The 13,060-nt window shown below is 38.1% G+C and overlaps 1 long non-coding RNA gene across 1 annotated transcript in view; it reads right to left on the reverse strand.

Annotated features, from left to right (window-relative positions):
- Positions 1 to 13,060, reverse strand: part of LOC127549688 (uncharacterized) — a 75,750-nt gene that overhangs the window by 37,871 nt on the left and 24,819 nt on the right. The gene's annotated exons all lie outside the window — the stretch shown is intronic.

Genomic DNA, 13,060 nt, shown 5'->3' on the forward strand with positions numbered 1-13,060 from the left:
TAACTTCTGATATCATGGACATCTTTGGCAATGTGAATCCTACATTCCTCTTCTCAGAGCAATGTTTTTAAATACATAAAATACAAAATATAAGATTACAAAGGAAACCAATTATATTGAAGTATAGTTATAAAAAAAATTTTTAATTAAGGAAAAGAGATGTGAGGATACTCTGATACACCCCTCTGTGGAGGTGGGAAGTTCAAGATGTTTTTCCATTTTTTCAATGTATTGATTAATTATTTAGATTTTTTTCTCATTTTTTTTCTTTAAAAAGTACAAATTGCTATGGGATGATTTTTTTTTTCTTTTTCTTTTTTTTTTTTTTTTTTTTTTTGGTTAGGCAATTGGGGTTAAGTGACTTGCCCAGCTAGGAAGTGTTAAGTGTCTGAGCTAAGATTTGAATTCAGGTCCTCCTGGCTTCAGGGCTGGTGCTCTATCCACTGCACCAACTAGCTGCCCCTTATGGGCTGATTCTTGGAGAAGGAAAGGAGAATATTGGGGGAAACTACTATGTAAAAAAGAAAGCGACATCAGCAAAATCTTAAAAAAAAAAATTTCAAGGATAAGAAGTCCATATCAGGAGCTCCCTCTGTCAATGCCTATTAGCAATTTCTCGTATCAGAAAGTTTACCTGGGACACTGAGAGAATTGGATTAGTGACTTACCCAGTTCACAGAGTGGTTATCTCTGATTCATGATGTAAAGGCAAGCATTTTATCCTTTGTTCTACACAGTCACTCAAACTAGAAGGAAATGGAGGATTGATGAGGTATATGGAGTTCTAAGAAGATTATTACTAATAACAGGTTTGCATAATGTTTAATCTCATTTTATTTTCAAAACAACTTTCAGAAGTAGGTACTATTAATATCTCCTCTGTTTTATCAATAAGGAAATTGAGACAGACTGGTTAAATGATTTGTCCAACATCACAAAATGAATTAAGTACTGCGGCTAGATACTCATAATTATTTCATAAATCCTCTCATTTCCCGTAACTTTATTTTCAATTCAGTTTGTGGCATTCCCTTGCATTTTCCACTGCCCTTTTTCCTTCTCCATTTTTTCCTCTCTTTTTTCCATACCTCCTCTTTATAAAATCCCCATCTCCCAATTCACACACACACACACACACATCTTTTGCTCTCACTTTTAATTTCTCTAAAGAATCCCCAGGCAAGAGTTTAGTCCCCTTCTGGGAAAACACCTGCACTAATCTTCAATATTCTTGTCTGTTCTTGTTGATCTTGTAGAGTTCAAGTCTGGGTGGGCCCAAATTCCTTGGAAGGCTTAGGGAGGAATGATAAGACATAGCTAAACTGTATTAAAGAAGCTCTAGTGTTTGGCTCCAGTCAGTTTGGAATCAAAGTAAACCAGGCCAAACCTGTCCTCATACCAGTTCCCTCACCCAAGGCTTATGTTATTTTTATCCACTACAGGTTTCAGGGTGAAGAGAAAAAAGGCTAGGGAAAATTTTCTATCATATTGAACCATAGTACCAACAGGAAGATGCTAAGGAGCAGGGCAGTAAATTCAAGGCAGATGCCTGCTTACCAGCAACTCTGCCCTCTGCCTCCACTCTTCTAAAAAAGTTTAGTTGCTCTCTATGCTATTTGGACAAGTGTCAAAATGTTTTCTGGACTGACTTTCCCAGGATTCCTCCATCAGCATGCTTGAAAAACCATGACTTAACCATCTTAGACCTATGGTTAATCCAAACCTCAGGCAGAAAGGAGTTAGTGCAAACCTGGAAAGACTTAAAACATGAACTGATGCTGAGTGAAGTGAGCAGAACCAGAACACTGTGCACAGTAACAGCAACATTGTGGGATGATCAACTATGACTGACTTAGTTTTCAGAAATATTGCTGAAGCAGAAGACATTCCAATAAGATTAGGGTTCCCTGATCAGTATTTGGAGAAAGAATTCATACACTCAATTTGTCTCTTAGTTAAGGGGCAAAGATTTATTATGCTATTTGACAGCAGGCTAATTCCAAAGGAATTTAGCAAAGAGAATCAAGGAGATAATTTTATAGGAAAGAGAAACAAAGATTAGGTTGATACAATATTATGGCTTAGATGCACAATTGAGGAATGATAGCAGTGAGATCTGTGGACAGACCAACAGATTGGCCAACAGTGTTTGTGGTACTTTCAAGGTTGGATAGCCTGAGAGTTTCTTAGAAATTGAAAATTTCTCACACTTCATCAATATAATTAAGACAATTCCAAAACACCTGTGATGGGAAATGCTGTCTATATCCAGAGAAAGAACTATGAGATCTGCTCACAGATCTCAGATGACAGCTATGTGAACTGCCTCTTTTCCTGTTCCCAGAATTCTGTTTTGTTAGCTAAATCCACAGAACTGCAGATTATTCTCTTTCCCCCTTTTCTCTTCCTCTTGAAAACACAAAATAAAATATTCAAATTGTTCTTAGCATTTAAAAGTTTAAAAAAAAAAGTATTATCCAAAATTTACTATTTCATAACATGCCACTAGACCTTTTAAAATAGGCCTGAGATCAAAACAGCACCCCTCAAAACTCATACAAAACTATTTACTCAAAGATTATTTCCTCAATACTACAATAAGCCAGCTCAGAGCATGCCCCGATCTCATGGAGTGTTTCCTTTCTCTTGGCTAATTATGGGTCCCTCTAGTGAACTTATCATTTCTATCATTGTTAAAACTCCTTTCTTACTAACTATATGCTCTCCTACTCTCTAGAGAGCCAGAACTCTGGAGAAATATACTTGAAAGAAGGTGTTAACTCCGTGGAATTGATGAGACAATGGTTATCTAGTTTGCATATACTTAGTACTTAGCATGGTGATATAATACTTCTCTACTTCACACACATTCAGTATGCTGTAGTGATGTAATTGTAATAGGATTACTGGGGACAGGAAGTCAGACTGACAAACTGGCGGACTGCTGAGGGAGACTGGGTCAGACTATGACAGACACAGACTGTCTTTATTGTCTTTATTGACTGTGGACACTATTCTTGTCCATTCTCGGGATGTCTATCCTGCTGTGACCAAGGCTCTTCCGGAGGACCTCCACAAAGCTAGCCCAAACATTACACTACTCTATTTCATATTTCCCATTCCTGATGTCTATTATATCCCTTCATTTTGCCCGTAACTTCTTCTAAATAAACCTACCTCTTGCCAAAGAGAATGGCCATTGTGAATTCTTCACATAACTGAACCTCAACATTTGGTGCCTCTCCTAAAGCACATCATCAGGTGCCACATCATTTACTACATCATCCACATCAGTTAATGACATTTTAACTTGTCACTTCATCTCTCTGGGTCTTATTTACTTTGCTTGCCTGAGCTCTTGGATATAATTGCCTGAGCAACTAAATTTCCTTGGCCAAAAAAAAAAAAAAAGACAGAAATGTAACTTCCCCAGTTCTGTGCCAGCCACCACCCTATCCTGAGTGCTTGGGTAGCTTCAGTACAGCATGTATTCAGTCAGTACAGTGCCTCCAGAAAGGAAAGTTTCACAACATGGAAATGTCCTAAGCAAACTGATTTGGGAAACTTGAACTTTCAGTCCCAAGGTAGCAGAGCTAGAGGTATGGCTGGCTTCAAATTTCCTCATTCAGTTGAAATTGCTCTCTAAACATACTGATGATCTGATTGCCAAATTCAATGGCCTTTTCTCAAATCTCATCCTTTTTGACCTCTCTTCAGCCTTTGATACAATCACCCTCTCCTCCTGGACACTCTATACTCAAGTTTTTATAACACTTTCTCCTGGTTCTCCTCCTACCATTCTTCAATTTACTTTGCTGGATCTTCTATTCCCACTTAATCTTTGGCATCTCCTAAAGCTTTGTCCTACGCCCTCTTTTGTCTTCTGCCTCTAAAAAGCCTCATGTGGTGATCTCATTAGTTCCTTGGGTTCAATTATCAACACATGTAGATGATTCTCAAATTCTTATGTTCAGCTCTAGTATCTCTTTTGACTTTCAGTTCCACATCAGCAATTGTCTTTTGAACATGTCCAGCTGGATTCCTATAGACATTTCAAAATCAACATGTCTTAAACAGATCTCATCTTCTTTCCCCCAAAATGCTTCCGCTCTCCTGAACTTCCCCATTTCCGTTGAGAGAGGCACTTCCTATTTTTTCCGTCACACAGGCTTACTACTTTGGTGTCATCCTGAACTTTCTTTCTCGTAGTCACCTGGTATGTCTAGTCTATTGCCAAATCTTGTTTGTATTTTCACAATATCGTCACTGTATGTCACCTTCTCCCCACTCATTCAGCCATTCCACTTCATTCTCCATTCAGCTGCCACGGTGATTTTCCTAAAGTACAGGTGTCATCCCTCTGGTCAGGAAACTGCAGATTCTCCCTATTACTCCAGCCTCAAAAAGAAGGTTCCCTGTGGTATTTAATGCCATTCACCATCTGGGTTCTTCCTGCCTTTCCAGTCTTGTTGTTTACTCCCCTTCATGATGTCTACAATCATGGTCTACTTGTTGTTTTTTGTACATACTCTTTCACTCTGTGCCTTCATATTGCCCATCCATCCTCCATGCTGGGAATGCTCTTTCTCCTCATCTTCACCTCTTAGTTTTCCAGATCTTTTTCAATACAGCTCAAATCACACTTCTTCCAAAAGGTTATTTCCCTACCCCCTACCCCCAGTTGCTAATGCCATTCCTTCTTATATAATCTTTGATCTACTATCTTATATATAATTATTTACATGTTGTATCCTCTATTAGAATGAGAGCTCTCTGGGGCAGCCAGGTGGTACAGTAGATAGAGCACCAGCCCCTGAAGTCAGGAGAACCTGAGTTCAAATCTGTTCTCAGATACTTAACACATCTTAGCCGTGTGACCTTGGGTAAGTCACTTAACCCCAATGGTCTCAGGGGGAAAAAAAAGAATGTGAGCTCTCTGAGGGCTTTTTTTTTTTTCCTTTCTTTGTATCACTCAGCACAAGTACCTGGCACAAAATAGATATTTAGTAAATGTTTGTTGACAATGTTCCTTGGAGAGCTATGTGTCAAGTGGTATAAAAACCAGATCTTACTGACAGCATGCCAATATTGGTTAAACAAAGGAAATATCACTAGTGGTGTTTCCAGCCACAACTTAATATAATAACTGGTAGCTGGAATTAAGTGTTAGGGGCAAATTTGAGTGTACAAAGGAATATAATTCTGCTACACGTCTAAAAATGCCTAATCACAACCTGAGTTCTAACTGTTCTTGTATACTTGTTTTCAAAGAGAACCAATAACATCATGGATATTTTGACTTTCGAGAGAAATGGATTTAAGTGAGGCAGTTGCCTCTGTCCTCCATAACCACTGAAATTCAGTGGCAAGTTGACTAGTGATGGTCCCCAGAATGCAGTTGAAGACCTTGGTGTCATTGATAACTGACCAAGTTCTAAGCACTTGATAGCACCTGCTTCAACTGCCTTCATGGCTATTGAAACACATTGTTCTCATCCACCCATTCCACAGGGATAAATCTTTCCATGCTTGGGGGAGTCATCACCAATGGGTTTGAAGTCTGTTGGTTACCCTCAACCTGGTTTAACCTGTCTACCAAGATAGTTTACTTTGGAGTGGCCACTACCCATGACTACAGTTTCTTGGAACCATATGTGAGAGTTAGGTGGTAGGTGAACATCAAAGGTGGTTGAACAGCCCTGAAAAGGTCTTACAAGCCATCACACCAGAAGTACTAGTCCTCCTTGAACACTCTATATCCCAGAGCTTGTAAATAAGGTAGGATGAGTAGCACTGACCCAGGACACACTTCTTCTTTCTAGTGGACACACTTCCTTCTCCTCTTTGTAAGAGAAGAGAAGGGAACTCTTAAGTCTCTAGCTAAATCCCTAGCACCATAGACATGCTAAAGTTGGAAATATATGAGTTCAAATCCAGTCTAAAACATTTATTAGTTATGTGACCCTGAATAAGTTATTTATCCTCTATCTGCATTGGTTTCCTCAATGTAAAACAGGGATAATAATAGCATCTATTTCCCAGGATTGTTGTGAAGATAAAATGAGATATTTGTAAAATATTTTGTAAACATTGAAGTGCTGTGTAAGTGCTAGCTATGAATATTATGTGAATTAAACCTCTTAGCTTTTTGTCCTCTGCAAATTTAGCCACCATACCCTCATCAAAATTACTGATCTGAAGAAAAATGCCTGGACCCTCCATTAAAGTAACAAAGAAGGTTGATACTGACTTCATCATTCTATTAAGGAAGCTTCCCTTAATTGTCTCAGAGCAAACATTGCTCTGGTTAGAAGGTCCAACATACTCTAAGTCCTGTTTCAATACATACTTCCAAATATAAGCTCCAATGAATGACACTTTGATTGCCAAGTTATTTTCAAACTTGCCAGATACTCCAATCAACTGAAAATAAGAATACAGCAGAAAAGTTGCCCTGTGATAACCCTGGGAAGCAAGTGAGAGAGCAAAAGAAAATAGCCAAGGCAGAAAAAGAGGCTTGGGAAGATGCCATTTCCTTCTGGAACCAAAGATACACAAAAATGCCCCACCCCCCGATGATAATTAAAACTTGCTTTTCAGCTTTTGCTTCAACTCCTCTTAGATGCAAAATTTAGGAATGGATGTTAGAACTTTTTTTTGGATTTTCTTCCATTTGACACTCCCTACAAACCAAGATTGAGTGACATTGGTAGTGTAATAATGTAACTAGGAGTAATGAATGCTGAAAGCCTGGGAGCACAGAGATATAGTGACACCTAGTGTTAGACAAGAGGACAGCATGCCTAGATTGGAGTGTAGGAGATGGAATGCCACTAGACTAGCTTGCAGGGAAACTAGTGACAGTTGGCTAGACTAACTAAAATTAAGTTTATGCACAGGAAACGGGAATTATTATTCATTTCTTTTAGAAAGTCACTTGATTAGGTGAAAGAGAAAGCTGGAGCAAGACAAATTCTTGAAGAGAATCCCTAGGATGACTCCACAAGTTTAGCAGCCTTCAATATTAGAAGTGAAATTTTTTATTGGTATCTTTAGTTCTTACAATACTTGATTTACCCCATGCCCATCTGTACAACAATCACACATACGCCTCCTTCAGCAGCCAAGAAATAGTACAAGACCAACCTATTGTCCATTGCTTCATATGTCAGGGAATCCAATGATCCCTGCAAGTTTTTGAAGTCCTACAAAAATCTTTTTATGTTTTAGGGAATCCAATGATTTTGGCAGATTTTGAAGTCCTGCAACAGTTTTATCATGTCTCAGAGAATCCAATGATTCCTGAGGGTTTTGAAGTCTAACAATTTTTGATGTCCATGAGTCAATTGCCATAACTGCCATGCTCTTTCAGTGGTGGGCACAGTCAGCAACAGAACTACCCGATGTTTCTTGGGTCTTTTCCTTCATTTCAATGGTCTGCTCCGTCTCTCTCCAATAGAAAGGCGAAGGCAGCTCATTGGCATCCATCTGATTCCTTCTTCACCTGTAGAGATGCAAGCAAACCCTCTCCCCCAAGCAGTTAACCTATCTGGTCCTTTCCATTTACCACTTTCTGAGTCTCTCCATATCACCTGGCGATTAAAGATAGTGGAACTGCTTGCACTGGACACTGCCTTTCCAGTGGGTTATAAAATTTGTCTGCCAGAGCCAGTGCATCTTTGTCAAAAATCACGAAGTTAATAGTATAAAGAGCTAAATTTAGAAGTTCTCTAATAGTATAAAGAGCTAAATTTAGAAGTTCTCTAGGGGTACCTCTGGCTCCCCTTCTTTTGTTTTTGGAGGAGCATCTTAATGCCTCTGTTTCTCTTCTCTACTATTGTCTGTCCTTGAGGATTAAAGAGTATGCCAGTGGTGTGTAAAATCTTATATTGTGCACAAAAGTGTGCAAAATGTTTAGAAGCATATGCAGGTCCATTATCTGTTTTTATTAAGTGTGGCACACCCATAATTGTAAATGCTTGTATAAGGAATTCAATGACCACTCAGGCTATCTCTTTTGCTGCTGGTATTGCAAAAGTGAATCCTGAAAACGTGTCTACTATAACATGGATAAAAGACAGACAACCCATTGGTCACATCCCTTTGCCAAATTTCATTGGGTCTCAAATCATGAGGGTACTTCCCTGGAGGGAGCATAGGAGCATGGGAAAGGAAGGCAAGCGGTATAGGCTTTTACTATGTTCCTAGCTTCCTCTCTTGTTATTCCAAATTATAAACGTAAAGCTCGAGCAGCCTGATGATATTTAGAATGAGATTCTTGGGCTTCCTGAAATACAGAAATATTGGCTTAACATGGTTAGAAGACTATCTTCTTTGGATTACCATCAAAAATAGGACCTGGAAGTCCACTATGAGAGTGGACGTGCAAGAGATAAATCTTACCTGGATGCTTTCTCACTTGCTCTTGAAGTTCCTTAAAGAACTGATGTATTGGAAGCTCCAAATTTTATCTGGGCTGTGGCAATTCTTTGTACCACACCCACTGAATAGGCCAAATCAGATATTATATTTATATCTCCTGGATAATAAGTAAGAGCTAGAATGATTGCATACAATTCATTCTGCTGAGTGGACTGAAAAGGAGTTCTGATTACTCTCTTTATAGTCAAGTCATGAGAGTATACAGCACAAATATTATGTTTGGATACATCTGTAAAGATAGTCGGTCCTTTAAGAGGAACTTTAGAAACCTTTTCTTTAAGAATCCATTCAAGAATATGAAGCATTCTCCCTTTTAAATACTGGAATGCCAACATATTCTCTGAATGTTTCCAAATTCACAATATCTCAAAGGGTCAAAATGACAAAGTCTAGGACCAGGACTCATTCATAGGCCATAATCAAAAAAACCATGGAATGAGTCCAAGAAAAAGTGACTAAAACCGATAAGCTTTTAAAAAATTCCTCTATAGACAAATAGCACCTTCTTCAAAATGTGATTAGCTGACAGGAATCATTTAGAGAATGTCCACAAATGTTCCACAGGCTCTCCAGGGTACTTCTATTCCACATAATTTATAGAATTGCATCCAGCAAGCAAGCTAATGGAGTTCTGTTTTTGTGTCAGACACACTATCTTTAAGGACAGTGTTGAAGAAGTGAGCTAGATGACAAAACAGGCAAAGCAACAAAGGCACCCTGAATAGCAAGTTGAATTTGGAGTTAGGAAGACCTGGCTTCAATTTCCATTTCTATGAGCAAAACACTCTCTAAACTTCAGTTTCCTCATTTGCAATATGAGAAGGCTAAATCTGACAGTCTCTAATCTCTCTTCTGGGTCCTAATTTTTTACATTCCTTTTTTTAAATTTTGAGTTCCAAATTCTTTTCCTCATTCCTATCCTACCCCAAGCTATTTTATATAAGTTATACATGTACAGTCATACAAAACATTTCTGAGTTAATCAGACTTTAAAAGACCAACCCCACCTCCAACACGCACGCACACACACGCACACACACATACAAGAAACCCAGTATGCTTCAATCTACATTCGGATTCCATCAATTCTTTCTCTGGAGGTAGATAGCATTTTTTATTATAAGTCCTTTGGATTTGTAATAAGATAAAATTTAATGAGGAAAAATGAAAAGTTCTATTTTTGTTTTAAAAATCAATTTTAGAAATATGAGATGTAAGAGTGATCTACCTGCAATATCTGTCACTTTCTTGATCTCCAGAGTTATTTGGCAAATCTCACAGCCTAAGCCAGTGTCTTCTTCGTCCTTCACATTCCATATGCATGCTTCAAAGTAGCTCTCTCTATGGAAGAAGATGATGAACTTCCCTGCTAACGAATAACTATTCTTAAAGCAACAGTGCACGAGTTGCACATCTCTGCTAGAACAAATGGCAAAGGTTCATTTGTGAAGATGTAGAGTAGTCAAGCTTCTAAGACTTCAGACATATCCAAATGTGGAATTGTAAGGGATAGCCTGCCTTTCTTTTTCAATATTCCTCTCTTTTTCCTTAATCCTCTATAATTTAAAAATATATATATTTCTTAATTTTTAAAAAGCTATGTTATGAGAGAGGTTTAAATATCAATTTGTGTTCCAAAGATATGGATATTTTAGTGCATTTGCTAAATTAGTATAAGTTAATAGTATCTTATAGGCTTGGAATCAGGAGGACCTGAATTCAAATCTGATACTTTTTTTTAATAGCCTTTTATTTACAGGTTATATGTATGGGTAACTTTACAGCATTGACAGCTGCCAAACCTCTTGTTCCAATTTTTCCCCTCTTTCGCCCCATCCCCTCCCCCAGATGGCAGAATGACCAATAGATATTAAATATATTAAAGTACAAATTAGATATACAATAAGTATACATGACCAAACCATTATTTTGCTGTACAAAAAGAATCGGGCTCTGAAATATTGTACAATTAGCCTGTAAAGGAAATCAAAAATGCAGGTGGACAAAAATATAGGGATTGGGAATTCAATGTAATGGTTCTTAGTCATCTCCCAGAGTTCAAATCTGATACAAAATACAAATAGATACTAACTATATGACTGGGAAGTCACTTAACCCATTTTGCCTCAGTTTCCTCATCTGTAAAATGAACTGAAGAAGGAAATGGCAAATCACTCTAGTAGTTTTGCAAAGAAATCCAAAAAAGAGGTTCCAAAAGAGGTCACAAAGAGTTGGACACTACTGAAATATAACTAAATAATGAGTGGTTTCTAAAAATTTACTGTTACAGTAGGTTGTCTTCAGAGAGATATGGATTCCAGAACAAAGAAGATGATCATGCCATTGTTTCCTGTTCAGATCACATATGGAGAATTGTGTTCATTTTTGAGTATCACATCTTAGAAAATAAAAAGGCCAAAGCATGTCCAAAAGAAATTAATATGGGGAGAAGATGGGAGAATTTAGTATTATGAGACCATATATTTAGACCTGAAAGAGAATAGGAGGTTTTGTGGACTAGTTGAAGAATCTGGATGTGTTTAAAGAAAAAATTTGGTAAGGCCATGATCATTATCTATCTTCAAGAATTTGTGGAAACTGAGTGGATACTCATCAGTTGAAGAATGGCTGAATAAGTTATGGTATATGAATATTATGGAATAGTATTGTTCTATAAAATATGATCAGCAAGATGATTTCAGGGAGGCCTAGAGAGACTTACAGGAATTGATGCTAAGTGAAATGAGCAGAACCAGGAGATCAATGTACATGGCAACAACAATATATGACAATCAATTCTCGTGGATGTGACTCTTTCTAACAATGAGATGATTGAAGTCAGGTTCAATGATATTGTGATGAAGAGAGCCAGTTTGTGATGAAGAGAGAGGACTGTGGGAACTGAATGTGGAACTCTTTTTGTTGTTTGCTTGCATTCTGTTTTCTTACTCATTTTCTTTCTTTTTTGATCTGATCTTTCTTATATAGCAAGATAAGTGTACAAATATGTTTATATATATTGGATTTAACATATATTTTAACATGTATAACATATATTGGATTGCTTGCCATCTGGGGAGGGGGTGGGAAGAAAGAGGGGAAATTTTGGAACACATGACTATGCAAGGATCCAATGCTGAAAAATTATCTGTGCATATGTTTTGAAAATAAAAGGCATTAATTTTTTAAAAAGGGGGAGGGGGGTAGAGCCAAGATGGCGGAAAAGGCACATGCGACTTTCTAAGCTCCTCTCATGCCCTCATGACCAATTATTAAATTCAGTCTCAAAAAATAGCACTTGACTGGTAAAACCCCCGAAGTTTAGAAGCATAACAACTTACCAGCCAAAGATAATCTGAAAGATTGCCAGGAAAGGTTTGTCCTGAGGGACCAGGAATAGACCAGCGAAGGCAGGGAGAGACTAGCATCTGGAGCAGACCAGGGGTAGGGGGTGAGGGGGTAGGGAGGAGGTAGGATGGGGTTGGGGAGTGACTTCTGCAGCTACAGACGACTCTCCCATAGGCTAACTGCTCTGCCTTAATTATAAAGCAGTAAACTGGCAGAGAAATTAAAGCCAAAGACATAGGGTACTCTCTAAAAAACTCCAAAACCTAACAAGCTCTGGCTATAACACCCAAAGCCGGAAGTGATAGCACAGACCATAACACAGTCCTGCAGCCACATCCTGCAGTACGGGGCTTCTAGCCCCAGGGCAGTCCTTAATTCACACAGCGGGGTTCTTTGCAGGGCACTTCTGCAGCTCTGCAGTGCAGGCCTCAGTTACTTTTGGGGGGAACTCTTTCCTGGAGCACTCTGGTAGCTCGCTACTTTTTGTAGATGGTTGGCAGGACAGCTACTCGTCCATACATCTATCCTTGCTCTGCAGAGGAAGCTGGTAACCAGGAAGTTTCCTGGCTCTGAAAGCAGACCCTACAGGCTTTAACAAAATGAGTAAAAAAATCAAAAGGACAATCGATAGCTTCTATACAGAAAGAGTGCAGGTTTTCAACCCTGAGGAACTAGTAGAGGACAGTCTCCAGACAATTGTTGGTCCCCAATATGAAAGGCTCTCCAACTAGAAGAAAAATGGGGAAAGGAAAACAACTTCCTGAAATGTGAATTGGAAAAGGTAAAAAACTCTGAAGAAGTGCAGGGAAATAGAATTTATGAACTGGAAAAAGTAAAGAATTCCCAAGGAGTAAGATTTGTGAATTGGAAAAAGAAAATAACTCACTAAAAAAAAATTAGTGAAATGGAAAAAAATTCCATTGAGCAAAACAACTCATTTAAAAACTCAATTGGACATATAGAAAAAGTTAAAAAAAAAAAAAAGAAAGAAAGAAAAAAAGAAAGCTAATGAAGAAAATAACTCACTAATAATCAGAACTGAACAACTATGATGAAAAAAAGAGCCTAGATAATATTTTACAGGAAATCATCAAAGAGAACTACCAGGAAGTAATAGAACCAAAAGGTAAAATAGGCATTGAAAGAATTCATCGAACACTTTCTGAAAAAGACCCTAACATAAAAACTCCCAAGGAATATTGTGGCCAAATTTCAGAACTACCAGGCTAAAGAAAAAATATTACAAGCAGCCAGGAAAAAACAATTCAAA

This window comes from Antechinus flavipes, chromosome 2 (genome assembly GCF_016432865.1).
Source record: "Antechinus flavipes isolate AdamAnt ecotype Samford, QLD, Australia chromosome 2, AdamAnt_v2, whole genome shotgun sequence".
Taxonomy (NCBI): domain Eukaryota; kingdom Metazoa; phylum Chordata; class Mammalia; order Dasyuromorphia; family Dasyuridae; genus Antechinus; species Antechinus flavipes.